Consider the following 18882-nt stretch of genomic DNA (forward strand, 5'->3'; position numbering starts at 1 on the left):
CACCAAGGCAAACACCACCACCAACCCAACGCCATCGCCACCAAGGCAAACGCCATCGTCACCAACGCAAAACACCACCACCAACGCAAACGCCATCGCCACCAAGGCAAACACCACCAAAGCAAACGCCATCGCCACAAACACAAACGCCACCTCTGCTGATGATGCAAATGTCAACAGAAACGCTCCTGCCACCACCAACAATGCCAAAGCAAACGCCACCTCGGTGAACGTAAACGGCTCCCCCACTGACACACCCCCGCCACCACGGTCCGACTTTGAAAACCTTCCTGGCCAGGTATGGTGTGTGAATCTATGCTTGTATTTATGGAACAGAGAGGAAGACGTGTGCTCTTCTTCTCCTTTGGGTGGGGTGCAGGACCTCGTAAATCAGCAGATGGGCTGAGGCGTGTAGGTGAGAGTGAGGGCGTCCGGTGTAAGCAGGACGGAGGTTCGTTATGCGTTTGGAACACGCGGACTCCGACCCTCGGCCTCGTCTGACTGGAGCGGAGTTGACAGAAAAGCTGACAGATGCTTTGCCGGCCCTCCATTATTTATGAGCGCCTTTGCACACGTGCACACTGCTATACAGTTGGTGTTGTAGCGTTCTTTCCGTGGGTGGCTGAATGAGCAGTTTCCCACCTCTGGTGTAGATGCCAGAATAACATTTCAAAAGGAAACTATGCTGTAAACGTATAAAATTAATAGCAGTTTCCTTTGGCTTGTTAGAGAGGTTTACTATTAGCCTAATTAATTTATTTTTTGCAATTAGCTATGTCAACATCACTTCAACTTCATCCATCTTCTATGCTGCTCATCTTCAATGACAACATATTTTTAATCAACACAAGGTTGCCAAACGACACCTCATGCTAGCTTCCCTGCATTCGTCCACGTGCATGTGTGTCAAGTACCACCTGCCACTGTTAGCCTAACCTTTGACTTGTCGGGTGTCACCAAATCCCTGACTCCGCCCCTGCAGACTCTCTTAAAAGCCACTTAGAGGCTTACAGCTGGGAGGCCTCGGCCGCTGGATTGAATTAAAGCTTTGATTAATTCAATTAGCGTTGAGGACGTCGATTGAGCGACGTCTCGCAGGAGAGCTGCATCTCCACGCCGTGTGTCATCCGGTGACATCACAGCCTCGCCGGGGCCTCGGGCCACGTGCAATGGACGCCTCTAACCAACGGAGAGCGGCGATGCTAATGAGAGGCGCGGTATAATTAATACAAATGGAATGTTTAATGCCATTTTTCCATTTCAAAGAAACTCCCGGGGCGTCGTTGCCTTAGCGCACATTCAGCTCAGTGGGATTGTCCTCTGGCAAACAATAACCTAAGTTTGCCATCGCCTTCATTAGATCAAACTCGCAGAGTGCTGGAGGGGCTTTATAGTACCTGCCCCATTTCTCCTCCATGTGACTGTTCTGTCAAAGCCTAATTGGAGGCCTGCGGACCGCAAACATCCATTTGTCAGTTATTCATGTCAAAAGCACCGCGGTAGGATGACCTTTCATTCGAAGTGGACAGATCCTTTTGGCCCCACCTGAGACGGGGTTACACGGTGGCTCACTATTATTACCACGTGTCCCGTGTTGCAGCACAGATGTGTGCATTGTGTGCTTCCCGAGGGGCAGCACACACAGGTAGTTTGTTTGGAGCTGCTTCCATTTTATTTCCCCCCTGTGCTTGTCACTGAACCGTCCTAATGTTGAAGAGGGAGCCCACAATGGCGCCCGGCTCGCCTTTTCTCACTCGGGGGATTCAGAGAAAATAGGAGCTTTGCCGATGTGCTGGCTGTTCATTTACAGAAACGGGAGGGAAAAAATGATAAGAAGAAAGTCACAAAGGCATTGTGACACAATGGAATCCAGATATCATTCACAAAATAGACAGGAGACCATTATCTGCAGGAGGAGGGGCCCATCTGAGGGTGACAAGCCCGGGAGGGAGGAAGAAAGTGTGCACATCAAGGCAGCCTTTCTGGAAAGGAACATTTTTGTGTAAAAGCTGCAGTGTTGTTGTTGTCATGTGCAATAACGCGCATCATTCCTCCTGCAGGCTGTTAGAGAGCACAATCAAATCACTCTGCTTTCACCGTGCCGCAGACAAAGTGACACGCTAAAAGTCACGCAAAGACACTCATGCACAAGCTGTCTGTCAAACACATAGGCACGCATGCACGCACACACACACACACTGTATCCCAAACAAACCGTCACCACAAACGACCTTCAACAGAAACATCGCAGCTGCTAACCAAAAGCAGTCATGACTAATCGATTATTGAGGAGTACAGTTTTAAGAATTTTGCAGAAAGCCAAGCAACATTTTGGGACTATATTGAGGTAAAATGTGTGTTTTTATCTGTTGGACTGACTGTCACATGGTAACATGCTCAGATTTTCTTCATCAATGTCTTTTTTTTTTTTTTTATACACTAGACTTGTGCACTTAAACATAAGGAAGATTAGCTCTGAACCTCAGACTGCACTCGCCTGCTCTATCATGCACCTTTCTTTGGATAAACAGGGTTATCATTGCGGAAAATAATAATACATTTGAAAAAAAAACAACATTGATGAAAAACAAAATTAGAAAATATAAAATGCAAGTCATTTCAAGTGAATTTACACAATTTACATAAATTATACAAAGTATTATAATACATAATTTCAAAGTAAGTGTAAATGTATACAATTTTAGCTAAGAGCCTCAGATTGCGCTGACATGACGATTGAAGCCTTTTCTTTGGATAAACATGATGTAATGCAAACAGAAAAATATTTTTTAAATAATTACAATTAACTAAAATGTATAGGGATGCTACCGAGGGAGTTTCAGGGGTGGACAGAGGAAATGCAGAGAATAATTGTAAATATAATAATAAATATAGCATATCTATAGGCCCCTAATAATAATAATAATAAAAAAGAAATGTACTGTATTGCTACATTTTGTAGCTTTGAGCTTCAGATTGCACTGACATGAAGAGTGATGCCTTCTGTTTGGATAAATAAATGGTTTGAAATAATGATCAATACATTTCATTAGAATAAAAATAATTAAACGTATTATTTACATACGTATATCATGTAAAAAATATATATATATATATATATATATTTCCCATCCCTAACGACTTCCTTCAATCATCTCACTGCACTACCTGACCTTTCCTTGCCTATGTACAAGTAGTACGACTCCCCGCTAATACTGGACTCTCTGATCCCCTATTAGCCTTCTGTCATTCTTGGGTCAATATTAACCCCCTCCCAGCCGAACCAAACCTCCAAGTCAGCCTCCGCCACCTCCGCCCCCGCCCCCCGCGCCGTCATGCACTTATTAACTGGCTGTCACGTTGAGCTGGCGCGGCCCTAGACAGCCTTCAGCGTCGCCATGTCCGCTGACTGCAGGCCGACTTAAGCCCGGGGGGCTTTGCAGAAACAAGAAGCCAGTATAAGTGAGGATGGTGTTGAGGGGTTGGAGGGTGTCGGCGGCAACCTGTTGACACGTTCTGCACAAGGCTTGAATACACACAACACACAAACATACAACAGCCTGCAAGAGCAAACGATATCTGTCCACACCAGCTAGCTAGCTAGAGCCGCTATTGCTGACAAAAAACAGCAACGTAAACAAATCTGTCACCTTGACAGGTTTATTAGCTAGCATGCATGTGTACACTGCATGTGTACATGGCAGACACTGCACGCTGCTTATTGCTGCAAATCGTCCCCGCAGCACATTCTAAAAAAATACAATTGCAAAAAGAAACAGCAAAAACAGGGTCATGGAAGGAGAAAAAGTTGAAATATTGATACTAATAACATCAAAGCTGACACGCAAGCTGGAGTTTTCTTTAAAGCTTCAAAGCACATCTATGCTGAATTGATTCGAGCATTTTTTACGTAATTAAAAATATCAATATGGTCGCCCACATCTTTTGTTATTTCTGTATGCAGCCCTCGGTGGAAAAAGTTTGGACGCCCCGCCCATTGGCATTTAAAAGAAAAAAAACCCTCATACTCCACTTTTTTCATCTTGCTACTTCTTCTGAACCATTGCACACAGAAACGACACTTTAGCAAAACGTGTGGCAACAACATACCGCGTGTGCCATTACGCTTCAAGGCAATCTGTCAAAAGATAGGACATTTTTAAACCCCCCATAAGTCATGCTCTTATAGATATTTTCATTTCTATGACAGCGATTTAAGTCGGAACGTATATCTCAGTGAACACCTAAGTTACTCACAATGTGCACAAAAAACATAACATAAAACAATAAAAGCACTAAATAGAAGAACTCAATGCTCACTTTCCTTTTCTTTGATGCGCCGCATCAAGTCAGTCTTTTGCTTTGAGACTAAGCTCACATTGACAAGTCACATTTTTTAGGTCATGTGAACGACCACAAATAAGATTGGATTTTGACAAAAAAAAATCCAAATTGGGCATCATACCCTTCAGTGTGAAGGTAGCCATAACGAAGGGAAAAAAGATAACCAAAAGGAACAAAAGTGACATTGTCCATCCCGAGTGTAGCAACGCAGGACATCTGTGTAGTTTTCCACTGCGTGCATGTAACCACTTTGAAACATCGCGCCACAAGGACCACCTGTACTTTTAATTCTACATATAGCACTTCAATGTTGCAAGAAAGTATATACGGAAGCGAAGCCTTCCGGTTTGTAGAAGTAAATGTAACATGCGAAGGTGGTGAAGACATTTGGGTTCTGCAGTCGACGGGCCTGGAGCCACGCGAGGCTTGATTAGATTTTGATAGTGATCTGGATCTGTGATTGCCACTATTAGATGATTATTGTACACCTCCCCCTGCTCGCACCACACATATTGGATATCAGGATTTAATTCCAAATCCAATCCCAAACCCCACCTCGCGCACGGTTGCCGGGGTCAAAAAATCGATTTCACCTCCAATGTAAGAAAAAGACGGACGGCTCGGCATCCTAAGGAGGAGGATCCCTGATAGTTAGCCTGCCTTCTTCCTTCCTCAAGTCACCACGCTTTCCCTCATGCTTGCCTTGCTGGGGCAGCTGCTGTAAGAAATGAGACATGGCTGGTGTGTGAGTGTGTGTGTGCAGCACGCCAACTCCTCGCTTGCTGTCATTTCCCGGCGCTTGTGAAACGGCTTTGTTGTAAATCACCATCAGCCGACAGCAGCCTGCAGCACGCTTTCCGCCGCCCGCCGCCTCGCTAATACATCTTGTTCAATTGTGCTGAGGAGGGAGGAAGACAGCGCACTTTTACTTCCTGCGTCGGGCCACGCCTTTTATTCTCACCTGAGCTGACGGCCAGTCTGGCAGTTTGTGATGCTAACGCTCATAATTAGAAACGCTGTGGAGCTCATCCAGCAAGTGTGTGTGTGTGTGTATGTGTGTGTGTTTATTGGCAGCCTCCTCTTCAACATTGGCAGCACTTTCTTGTCTCCCACCCAGAAAAAAAGCACAACAAATCCAAGTGGTTTCATCCTCATGCTCCATGATTTCTCTCATCGTCACTTCTTAGGCTGAAAACTATTAGCTTCATCCATGGCACGCCTCTTTGGAAGATAGATTTACAGCTTGAACGGAAGTGCCGCACAAAGCAGGGGAGCTAATTAGCCATTGTCAAGTGAGGTGCGGATGCCGGGATCCATGCACCTTGATCTTCTCGCCACATGGGCAGCCAAGCCAGGCCCTGTTTTGGCAAGCTGGTATGGTTTGGTATAGTTTGGTTTGGTTTTCTTTGCATTTCATGAAGGAACATCATGTGATTACATTTGTAAAATTCAACATGTCTGAAAAAGAGCAGGAAGAAGCAGAGCTTATGAATTCCTACCCCTTTTCCATATCTGACTGATAAATTCATTCACACCATAACTCCTAAGTGTTTCACACACATTTTCTCATGTGTTCGCTTCCAAAAATATATATAGAAGCAAAAAGGTACACAAGCAATATCACTATTAAAAAATAGTGCAATGTTAAGGAAAATTAAATAAAAATGTGGAAAAAATATATAAAAATGAGACTAAAATTTAATGAAAAAGCTAAAATTAGAATTGATTGTTAATAATATATAGGATTTTAAAAAACACATAAAACCCACATAAATTAATACTGGAGTAAATAAATTGAACTGAAGTAATTTCTGTATATACAGTCATGGAAAAATGATTAGAGCACCCTTTGTTTCTTCAGTTTCTTTCTTGTTCATTTGAATGCCTGATACAACTAAAGGTACCTTTGTTTGGACAAATATTACAATGACAACAAAAATAGCTATAAGAGTTACATTTTTTGACAGTGCAATGCTATAGCTATCCATGTAAGAACTTTAGTGATTTTGGTTATGAAGAAAACCATGGAAGTTGCCCGATATCAACTCTTCAATTCAACTCTTATGAGCTATATTTGTTATCATCATTCTATTTGTCCAAACAAATGTACCTTTAGTGGTAGCAGGCATTCAAATGGATCAATAACCTGAAGAAACAAGGGTGGTCTAATCATGTTTTCCACGACTGTAAACTGAGCAACAACTTATTGGTGATAATCAACAAATGAAAGTGTTTGTAAATATTGTTGAATTTGGCATAACCCATGTTATTGTAGAGTTGTGGATTGTTGTTGAAGTTGGATCTAATCGGACTGGGCCATTGTTGGCCCGCATCCAGCTTCGCAATCCCCACAGTGGAAACCCTGCGGAGAGGCCGCCCCGCCGCTGCAAAGCTTCGATGTGTCTCCACGGGTCCCCGCGTCATCCGAGCCGACCTTCAGCGGGCCTAACTGGAAACAGACGCCGGGAAATGTAGTCGCAAAGAGATGGTGAGAGCACAAAGGGACAAGTGACTGATGAGGCGCGCAAACATTTATGTTGTGTTGTCGTCTTGCTACTCCTTCGGAACCGCCGCATTCAGAAGCACAAAACCGCCGCCGTGACACATGTGCTATCACATCTCTGAACGATTTGGAACACGGCCGCCTGAAATGTACAACATTTTCAACACCCCATAAGTCAGGTTAATCTTCACACACGTCGGCGGACACTTTGATGGTAGCATGTCTCCCTAAAGCCAAAAAAGCAACATCAAAGATTTTGAGCACATGAGCCAAGAATGGGTGCTGCAAATGCAAAGCTACAGGGTTGAAAAGGGGAATTTCTCCGACTTGTTTCTGTTTTCATGCCCACTCTGACTCATGCAGTCAAACAAACAAGCTAGCTTGCTCGCTCGCTGCCCCGAGGTGCTCTTTACTTCTTCAAATGTCCATTAGAGCCACCGGCCGCACGCTCTGGAGACGTCCACAAGCATCCCAAGCAAAAAAAAAAAAAAAAAAAAAAGAGGCCGTTCCCACAGGGGACGAGGACGAGGACGGCGGCGTGCTGATGTTATTAGCTCCAGATGCCGCCTGGCAGAGGAGCGGCGGAAACATCCGCCATCATCCAAACGATGTCGCCCATCTGGAGCGCACATAACATCATCAAGTCGGGTCAGCGGTCACCCTCGCGGGGTGAAGAGCCACCATCATGTGACGTCACAGCCCCCGCAGGGACAGGGGAGGCAGGCAGATGGAGGCTTTTATTTTGACCCCCCCACAGACACATACACACACACACTATACTATAATCTGCTGAGTTTGGGCGATGAGCAAAATGAAATGTGAGCGAGTGTCTTTTATAATCTCTGCTCTGCTTTAAAGGATGCAAATGGCTTCGATGGCTCTTTTTTTCCCAGCCCCTTGCTTGTCACATCATCTCCTGTGTACCCCCACCGGACCCAACATGCACCACCGCTCCCCTACACACACGCGCGCAAACACACACACACACACAAGTGTATGAAGCCATGCTATTTGCAGATCCTTTAAATATTCAGCACCTGCCGTGTTTCCTGTACCACTTTGATCAGCCTCACATTCCACTGTGCCGCTTTCATCTCACAAGCATCAAACCGGCGCAACCTGGACTGCAAACCTGCTCTCACCTCTCCTCCGCTCTCCATCATCATCTGCACAACTTGTCCACATAATGACCAGAAAGCAAATCAAGACTCATTGATGTACAGAAAAAGTGTGCTACAATACCTCCCTCCCTCCAAAAAATGCTCCTTTCGACTAAAACTGACCATCTGTATGCATGCAACAAGGAGGACAAGCCCTTAGAAGCCTTCAGAGCTTGGCACGGCCCTGCAGGAGTCAGTTAAACTTTAACGCCTGCAACTTCAATGAAATATATAGCTAAACAAAGTTTCCTCCTCTTCAGCTACAACTTAATATAAGTCAATGCCATCAAACAAAAGCCCAGCAGCTGGACTTCAAAACACCTCCACCGTGCTCCACCGGTGTGTGCCACCCGCATGCAGCCGGGCATCGCTGCACCATGTCGAGCGGAGCTCTCCGTGCGGTAGTGGAAGCTAACGAGGAGACCTCGAAGTTTTTTGTATACCCGCGTTAAGGGAGCACAAAGTCAGCGTTTGTATTTACGAGGAGCCGCTGTGGCACTCGATAAAAAAGTTAGCAACATTAATAAAAAGTAATATCGAATTTAGTGCCTCAAATGAATAATAAAACACAGCGAGTTGATGCGACTCGCCACCTCCATTATGTGCCATCACTGCCCAGCTGCCCGTAATTATGTCATTATCGCGAACACACTAACAAAAAGCGGACAAAGGCAGCCGCTCACCTGGGGGTGGTGGTGGTGGTGGTTGATGGATCTGCTTCTTCCCCGGTGTCTGGAAGAGTATCCGATTGAGAGCAGCCTGCGTCGGCCGCACACCGCAACTGAGCCGCGCACGTCCGCTCCTCGCTGGGTGGATGTCACCGAGGCTGAGAGGGACGCCAGCCGCCCATTGGCTGCCGAGTCCCCGGCAGCATGCGGCGGGTGAGGGGCGGGGGTAGAGAGGTGACGGAAGGAAGGTGCTGTAGAGAAAAACAACCGTAAAAAGAAATCCCCCCAAAAACAACGTCCAAGTTTAACACTAGGCTATGTTGCACGTGTTTTAAAAAATATTATTTTGTAGAATATCAACAAAAAATACATTACTTGAATGCATCAGTTTAGCAGCCATGTTTGTTGTGAACTATGTAGAAATCTTGTATCCAAGTTATTGCATGTGTTTGTTTATACTATTTAGAATTATGTCAACATACATCCACTGACTACACTAGGTTATAGTTGGATATGTTTCTTCATTGCTATGTGCAAAGCTCATATCTTTTACATCCAAAAAAACAAAACTGTGGTTTAATTGTCCGGAAACACGATACATCACATAGTATTGACTAGATAATTGTTCCATTGAAATTTTTGCACCTTACTTTTATTTGTTGGCAGGATTACTACTACAGGATTCAGCCCAGATAAGGAAGAAGCTACAGACTTTTGGACAGATTTGAAAAAATTAAGACACATTTCTTCAAATCTAGTGAAGGATGAGTGCTTGTAAATGGTGTAGACATTGCTGCAAAGTTATAGAGTAATGCCTTTTTAGGATTGACAAAATATCCATAAAATCCATCAATAAATGTATTCCTCAAATGCTTTTCAGTAAAAAGACTGTGTGATTGAATTGAACATGAACTTTGAGGGTTTAGAATTTTTTCTTCTATAGATGGTTAAAAAGTGACAGTCAAATCTTGTCAAAATGGCTGCCATCTGTGTGTATGTGTGTGTGTGTGTGTGTGTGTGGGGTTCCACAGGGTCCCGTCCACTTTCCACGCAAATAGACTGTTTCTAAATGTGTACAGTCCTGCTGCTTTCATTTTGGGAGGAGAGCTGAGATTGAAGGTGGTGGTTGGGAGTAGGGTGGGGGGTTGATGTTGGCCAGAAATCAGATTAGAGGCCAAACATGTAAACTGCTGGGTTAGCGAGTAATCAAACTAATGCAGCTCATCACTTGCTTTATCCAGCGCACTGCCTCCGCCAGATTACCGTCTGTAATCTCCTGTGTGTGTATATGTATGTGTGTGTGTGTGTGTGTGTGTACATATACATGTAATAAACTCTTAAGCGTACTACAAATACAATGTTTATGAGCTAAACAAGTTATGATGGCGGAAATGAGGTCGCAGGTGCCGCTGATGTCACGTTGTTTTTCTTCAGGCTGACTTGTTTCTGATTAAATGCACTTTTTCATGTGCATTGTGGTGGTATTCTGTTGTTACATAAACATGCAGCAACAAAAAAAGGCTTCGCTACACATCTTAAAATAAAGCTCTACTAGTGATCTGCCAGTCAGCTACAGACATGGGAGCTGTAAGTTTGATGATTGTGTTTTCCTTCAGCGAATATTCCAACCTAGCATGATGTTGCTATTAATCTGTTGAGGGTAATGTTAGCACTGTAGCGCTCATAGCTATGCTAGTGTTGCTAACATTTGTGTCCTGCCACGCTCCTTAATGTGACGTCGTTTTATTTGATACATGGCATCAATTATGTCAATAGCGCTTCTCGTAGCCATGCACTGGCATTTCAGTGCTAGCATGCATAAGCGAGTCACACTATTGGCACCACTAGAGGGTGCCGTTTGCCACTCAGAGCGTCCACAGAAGAACTGGACTACCAAATGATGCCTAGCGAGAAATACAAGCGTTATTCTTGAAACTGAAAACATATTTTGCTCTTTAAATGTTTTAAATTTGCTGCCACTAGAAGGCAGTGAATTGGTGGTAACCCTAGTGGACAGGACAACGTCAAACATATTGTTCAATAGGTGATAAATGATGAATACAGGTGATGTAATCATATATTTCAATTAAATTACAAAGCATAATTATTATCTGGTGATAAGCAAAGTGATGCATGGATATCTCAGGCTGGAATCAGTCGTGTATTCCAGGTGTGATCTCTTTTGGAAAAGGATGACAAGATAAGGGACAAGAAAGCCACGTAATTAATGAGTCGCATAATTAAGATGGGATAGAAGAACAAAAAAGATTGTGTGCTACTCTGTAACTTCCAAATAGGGATGGTGGTGTTCTAAATAATACTTTCGAAAGTATAATATTAGCGGCTGCTCCGTGCACAACTTTAATCCCTGGAAGCGCTTTTACCGCCGCCCTGCCCTCTCGCCGTTTGGCACAGGCCCTCCATCAGGAGATCAACGCGAGGCAAGCAAAGAGGCCCACCATCCGGAAACACATGACAGCTGCAAGGTGAGTCTGTGGTTACAGTAGTTCAAAGACCGGGAAATGCTGATAGCGAGGCCTTGAGTTCCACTCGTGGATGTCTGTTCAGGGTTTATTCATTGTTTGCTTTTCCCTTCACCACCACTGATCCATATCAGCGCTATACAATCAAAACCATATAGAGGCAAGGACACACTTCAAAACCTTCAAAAAAATTCCCAGCGGAATGGCGGCTCCGAATAGACATTTTCGTCACTTTTCACTTCCTAGTTTTCTTCAGCAAAGATAGCATGATGTTGCTGTTAAAATGCGAGTGTGTTGTTCCCACTGTAGCTCACATACTGTAGCTATGTTGGTAACGCTCGTGTCCTCCTGTCAAACTTCTTCATGTTACGTCATATGTGATATATTTGTCAAAAACAACAAAAAGAAAAACAGGCTTCGCTACACATTAAACAGTGTAGTGCCTGCTGCAGTATATGCAAGAGCACCTTAGGGAAGTCAAATAAGGCAACGCAAGGCAGGGAGAACTTTGCTACATGACTAAATCTTGCAGATTACGAGCATTAAATAGTTTTTTAATGAGGTCTCATTACATGTGATGAATGCAACTTATTTTATGACGTGCTTAATGTAAGACTGGTCAAAATCAATAAGTCCCCTTTTAGACACCGCCGAACGATCGATACGCACCAGGAACGCAAACATCTCAGTGTCACACAAACACAAAATGTTTGCGGATCTTTGCCTTGCTCCCAAGAAAATGCCTCATCATGTCTCGTGAGGAAGACAAGGAAGCGTTTGAGAGTGCGGATGTTGAGCGCTTGAATCGTCGCTGTGTTCCTCCTTGCTTTACAGCTGATGGTCACAAGTCTTCCCACAAGTCCTCCTTGGAGGTTTGACCCCGATACAGCTTCAGGAGGTGGCGGCACATTGCCCAGACAACTTTTACAAGAAGAAAACCTTTGTCCCTTTCCCGAGCCTCCGGGGGTACGGAATATCACAAGATAATCAGGCAAAGAGGGGGCTGCTGTTTTCTGCAGAGATGCTGCAGAGGATGAATGAAGGAGAGATAAAGTGAAGCAGAACCAAACTAAGTTAGAGGAAGTCTTTGTTCTCTCTGAGGGGGGAGTAAAGGGTTTCACATTTGGGACTTCTGACCTTCACGTAATGTCAGAGACAGAACTATAAGAAGGTCTTTGTCCAGTGAATGAATCTATAGTTCCTTTATACGTTCCCAAAGGAAGCCATTTCCCATTTCCAGTGTAGCAACAGATGTTAGTGATGATGGCGTCACATGCTTTCTGTCCTTCTATGTGAATCCACAACTAAGCGGATCAAATGCTGACAATGTAACAAAAAAAAAAAATTCAGAGTTTCCGCTGTGAAAATGTTCTTAAAAAGCAAAAATCCCGAAGCGGCAGCGATGAAAGCGTCTGCCGAGCCCGTATCAAACGTGCAGTGAAATCAAGAAGTGGGGGTTTGTATTTGCATGACACTGCGGTTGCTACCTTGGCGGGGATTAGCGTGCAACACTTTTTACTTCCTGCCTGCAGTTTGTATGCAGCAACCTGAACTTTGGATGTGCATGGATGTTATGCATGTTACAAAGTCTCTTTACAGTAAAAACAAAAATAAAATACAGAAATGCACTTGATGAGCGACTTTAATCTGATTTGTTCTGTTCATTTGCTTTTGTAGTTCAATTATAAAGAGACTTTATGGAACCCCTATTTAACCAGAAGCATACCTAATTTGCAGTAGCTCTGTAGGCAAAATATCAAACTGAATCTAGACCTGATCCAGATTGGTTTTGTCTTTGGAAATTCCAATTAACATTATGCCAGGAAGTAATATCAATTTATTTATATTGCACCAAGTAAAAACAGGTTTCCAAATGGAGCAGGTCACACTTTAAAGAAACCTAGTCCAGAACCGATCCAGTTTGCATTTAGTCACAGTTTATATTGTAGGAAATCCTATTCAATATTATGTCAGGCTAGACAGACAGCTCACTGATCCTAAATCAAACTTCATTTAGACATTCAGATGCTTAATTTCAAACCAATCCCAAGTGAATCCTGTTGTTTATTTACTTGTATATCATTCCAATTCACAACCAATGTCTCATTGAGTCATGGTGTCATTGATCTTGAATCAAACTCTGGGTTCAAACATTCAAATGTTCTAAGATCGAACCAAGTTAGATCTGGATTAAATTCCGTTCAATTCAATGCCGGTTCAGAACAAAAGTTTCCATACAAAGTGGCTCAATGACCAGACTTCTCACACTTTAATGAAAACTAAGGGAACTCCAAATCCAGATCCACATCTGATTCAGATTGCATTTAGTCAGTTTAAATTGTAGGAAATCCTATTCAATATTATGTCAGGCTAGACAGACAGCTCACTGATCCTAAATCAAACTTCATTTAGACATTCAGATGCTTAATTTCAAACCAATCCCAAGTGAATCCTGTTGTTTATTTACTTGTATATCATTCCAATTCACAACCAACGTTTCCAAATGGATTACAACTAGAACCACGTTCTTCACACGTTAATAAACTGAACACCAAATCTGGATCCGATCTAAATTGCACATTTGTTTGTCATTTATGAAATATGAGATTCCATTCAACATTATGTCAGTGTGGACAGATACTTCATTGATCTTGAACGGAACTCTGGATTCAGACATTCAGATGTTCTATTGTCAAACCAAGTTAGATCTGGATTGAATTCTGTTCAATTCAGTGTCTATTCAGAACAAATGTTTCCATAGAAAGCGGCTCAACGACCACACGTCTCACAATTTACAGAACACCAACCAAACTCCAGATCTGGATTTGATCCAGATTGCATATTTGGTATGATTACATTTTGTTCCGTTGGATCCCCAAAATAATTCTAGATCAGGATAAAACTTGACCTCCTTTTAGCTCATGCAAAACAGTCCTACGGTCATTAATGGCCGCATTGAAGCCTTGGCGGAGGTCTTTGCGCTCTCCAGGGACCACTGAGAACATTTAAAAAACAAAAACATAACTGCGGGAGATGAGCGCTTCCTGTTTGGACGAGCGAGCCCCTCAAAGGCGACACAGTGACCCCCTGCTTCAGCAACAGAGAGCATGGGGGGGGAACAGTACATTTTGACGGCATGATAAATCATGGCGCTCGTGGCAGGCGGCCCAATTGTGCTGCGAGGGCACACTGAGGCCACCATAATACACCTATACCCCTCCTCCCCCATCTCCTTCTTTGTGTGTCCCCAGGCTGAGGAGGAGAGAAGTAGAACGGCAAAAATGTGTCCGTCCAACCTAACAGACTCCCCTAAGATTCACATACAAGGATGTGGACCAGCGTGGCTCACGGAGTCTATTTGGGACGCTGCATTGCACCCTGGGACAGAGATGTAGAAGGAGGGGTTCTCTAAACAAAAAGAAAAGTCTGACTCTGGTGGATTTTAATCCTGGAAGTTTAGGATGCCTCCAGGGAGTCTTTTGGGATGCTACTCCAGCAGCAGCAGCAGATGACGTGGACCTTCATGGGGAATTTGTCTCATTGAGTCAGAAAGTGTGGTGGTGGTGGGGGCGTGGGGGGTGGATTAGTGGTACAGATGGACTGAGACCGGGCCCTGTTAATAAATCCCTCTGTGATGTCGTACACTCATGTGCATGTTTGTTCTCCACTAGTGGACATGAACCTAGCGACATGCTAATCTGCGTCGCTACAAGTTCTACTCAATAAAGTGACATGATGAATTGGATGGGGGGGTGGGGGTAGGTGGGGATGCAAAGGGTGCTTGGCCTCGCCTTGCTTGCTTTTTTTCCCCAACCTTCCCTGTTTTGCATAATTTGCTTCCTATTAGCAGTCTTTTTGTGGATGATAATTTTAAAAATCTCGGGGTTGCGGCGCTAATCCGGCAGCATTGCACTTCACAGAGGGATTAGTGAGTGACAACTTGAAGTGAAACGAGAGATGTAAGGGGCCTCTTAAGCCGTGTTCCTATTAAAAGCCACGGAGCGCCGTGACACTGTGGCAGGCTTCGCTGCACACTCGCCCAATACTCGGGGATAAATATCACCACTCCCTTTTTATCCCCTCCTCAATAAACGCTCCCATGCTCGTGGCGATTTTTCCGTCTGTCTTTTTATTATTTTTACTTCCTCTCCTTACGCATTCAGCCGTGTCCAAATTATTTCTAGATGCCCCAATTTGCTCGGCACTGAAGTTTAAAATCTTTCACAGTACGATGGCGATCATTTTAACGCTTCGACCTCATGACTTCACGCTCTGCCGACTCAGATACATTTAAAGAACAATTGGGTTTCATTGCTATTTGGTTCTTTTTGTTTGTAGCTCTTCACATTAAACAGAGACGTTACTAAGACGAGTTGCTCAAACTGAGAGAGGAGTGGCTACACTATCATTAACACTAAGAGACGCTGGACCAAAAGTAGTGAGATGTGACTTTCTACATGATTTTGGAGAGTTTTTCCAGTCCACCAATCAGCACGCTTCACTTGCACCTTTTCCTGATTGTAGGTGTAACCCTAGAATCAGTTTGTGTCCAATGCCGTTTGACTCTGAACTAATCCGGCACAGACATTAAGTGAAAAACTGAGTCTAGGTCCGTGTACCACTGGCTAGGTAGGGAGCCCTGAATGTGGCCCTGATATTTTGGTACACAAAAAATGTTCTTGCACCTATCCCGGTGCGGCAGTATAAGTAGGGACATCACCTACTCTACTTCCACCGAAGGGGGATTCAGGGGTGTCCGCGGGCCAGCTCGGATACATCCAGGATGTTCTACAGCTCTACCCTGGGGTCTACCAGACATGACGTTATTAAGATATTATCCAGAGGTCCTTCTAGGTGCCCCTGTGGAGCCAAGTCCATTTGAGGCATACATAAAAGTCTGGTACTATGTGGTTTAAAGGGTCCCTGACATGATTCATTAACTCTGCTTAAATATGTTATATATTGTTTGTAATTATGTTCTACGTTGTTCAATTTTTGAAAGCTGACAGTAAATTTGCAAAAATTACATTTATAGTTCACGGTGCCACCCATGACAAACTAGCTCTTGCAATTCAGCCTCATTTCTGGAAGTGATATCACCGGGGGACACACCTCTCAGTTAAAGCAGAGCAAACAAACGGTCGAATCGGTTCGGTATATTTTTCATCAAAACAGTAGTCATGCCAGAATGTTGTATTGCTGCTGGATGTTCATGTCTGAGGGATACTGTAACAGGCTATAAAAACCCCTTTACGCTCATTAAGAAGCAGATTTAAAACAATAATTGAAGGATGAGCAATGGACACTTACCATTCTGTGTTTGGAAGGCGACCAATCTTCATCTCCATGTCTTTGGCTTAAGTCCGTGTTCTGTAAAGTTCTCTATTTCATCTCCAAATGTTTCTTCGTCCTCAAAAACTATTGACACATAGCTCAAACCTTCGCTATAATAACTGTGTAAAAATCCATGTCATGTTTGTTTACCTGAGTGATCGTACCGCGATGGGGTCACTTCCAGAAATGAGGCTGAACTGCAAGAGCTAGTTCGTCATGGGGGGGGCGCCATGAACTACAAATGTCATTTTTGCTCATTTATTGTTCGCTTTCAAAAACGGAACAATGTATATTACATGTCAGTAAAGTTGATGAATCATGTCAGGGACCCTTTAAGTGGCAGTTGAAGGTGTCTGAATGCACACAAAAGGTCTTAGTTTTCTGAGGAAAAAGGTACACACGTTGTTTGCTGTTTCCTAGTCCCGAAATGACCTGGACCTCTAGTTTGAGTGCCGCATGGCTTCCTTCCTGTCCTGCCTGCTGACTGCATCCCAAAGTAACTCCTCAACTGCAGGTAATTAACTTCAGCGTGACCTGGGGAATGCTCGCACCAGACACCGCTATCTTTTAAGAGCAAAAACACTCCATTAGAGCGCCGCTGAACAACTGTGCCAACAAAAATGTACTAAACACACAAATACCAAATAGTTTACATTTGATAATATTAATGACAAATGACTAACAAGAATGCCCATCAACATGTTTGCGGTCGCGTGTTGCTAGGCAGGTCACGATGAAGCTATGAGGACAATGACAGAATCCATCGTAAATATCACAAATACATAAAAAGGTGTGCAAGCGATGTGCTGTTGCCAGGCAGACTTTGTGCGGCACCTTCGTTCACATTCACAAAGTGCAATTGGGGGGTGGCGGTGGGATAGAGCCGTTAGGTCTATCAGGCTAGCCACGCCTAGGAAGTACAGCTGATACACGACACGTCACAATAGTCAGGTGACACTTTTGAGGAAGACAGCAGGTTGACCATTAAAACAAGTCAAAGTAAAACACCATCTAGTATACCTAAAGACTGTCTTCATATTAGATAAGACGGTAAACATGGAAAATGTGAGGCTCTAAGCAAGCAGTCAAGTTCCTCGTGGGCCTATTTAGCATCTTTTGCATCAAGAAGAGGTGTAGGATGATGAAAGTGCACGCTTCGTTGCAGCTAACACAATAAAAGCACACAACAAATAGCATCTACATGCGCAGTGATCGTTGAACACAATCAGACATAAAGAGTCGCTGTAATGTATACCTGCAGCTCCCCAATCAACCAGCAAATGGGAATCCGGCTGCCTCTAATGAGGGAAGAAAGCATCCGTCTGACCAATTATCAGACTTCCCTGCTATGCTGAGCAACGGGGCAAAGTCCGCAGGTATTGGCCTCCATAGGGAGGCGTGGGAGGGGTGACGGCATTGTTTAGCCAGAAAACATCGTGGCCATTTCTTCCCGATGATGCCTGACACGGCGCCTTCCCGTCACGTTTAAATGCGAGTCTACTTCATGTGTAAAAAAAAAAAAAAAAAAGCAAAGTAAAAATCAAAAGCGGTCAGGTAACCCTTTGATGCTCTCTGAACTGAGGTTTCATGAGGTGCGCCAACATTTCTCATGATGGAGGTTGAAACTGGGATGTTTTGTGCAACTTTACAGACAAGAACTTTGTCTATTTGTGAATTGTAGGACCATAGCAGCGTTATATTTGAGAGGTTACCACTGTTCATGTGTGCACAAACAACTCTGTGGAACGTTCGTTTCTTTCATTGATTATGCATCCTTATTGTTTTCCCATCATGCCCGTCCTCTTTTAAATACCGTAAAATTAATTAATCAGGATACTGCTCTTGATCGAAGACTATGTGCGGATGCAAGTGTCGTCTTTGCATTCCAGGTGTCTGCACGGCCTCGAAACTGGTAGCTGGTCAAAGGTCAGGCTGGTGTTACCCCGACTCTATGCAACTATGATTAATGTCCTATTGATTCATGTTTAATTAACATTTACAGAATGAATTTGAGGTCCAGAAATGCCAACAAACAAATGTGGAATTCTGGTGGCCACACGCTTTCTCTCAGGAAGTCGTTCTATTTGTCTTTGGCAATTAGCGCTTGATAAAGGAAAAAACTTCTTGGTAATTACCCGCCGTGCTCAGTGGGAGCACTCAAAATAAACACACAGAGTGTCAAACATGGCCGCCACATCTGTGCCCTGGGCTGTGACCTCCTAATGGGGAGTTCACCGCAAAAGCAAATGGAATAACGAACATGATTGCTTCAAGGATTTTAGGGGAGAGGGTTCAGCAAAAACAGGAAGGAGGTTCAAGGAAGAATTTTTCAGAGATGCCAACATTTGGTGTTTGCAGTCTGGGAGATAGGCCGCTTGATAATACACGTA

General features: G+C 43.8%; 1 protein-coding gene across 5 annotated transcripts in view; it reads right to left on the bottom strand.

Moving 5' to 3' along the window:
• Positions 1–18882, bottom strand: part of LOC129174290 (cadherin-6-like) — a 402680-nt gene that overhangs the window by 32290 nt on the left and 351508 nt on the right. For all 5 annotated transcript variants that reach the window (XM_054766133.1, XM_054766132.1, XM_054766131.1 and 2 more), the window contains one exon: positions 8691–8926. The gene's annotated coding sequence lies outside the window, so the exon portion shown is untranslated. The remainder of the gene's footprint in view (positions 1–8690; positions 8927–18882) is intronic.

Source organism: Dunckerocampus dactyliophorus, chromosome 21, assembly GCF_027744805.1.
Source record: "Dunckerocampus dactyliophorus isolate RoL2022-P2 chromosome 21, RoL_Ddac_1.1, whole genome shotgun sequence".
NCBI classification, from domain to species: Eukaryota; Metazoa; Chordata; class Actinopteri; order Syngnathiformes; family Syngnathidae; genus Dunckerocampus; species Dunckerocampus dactyliophorus.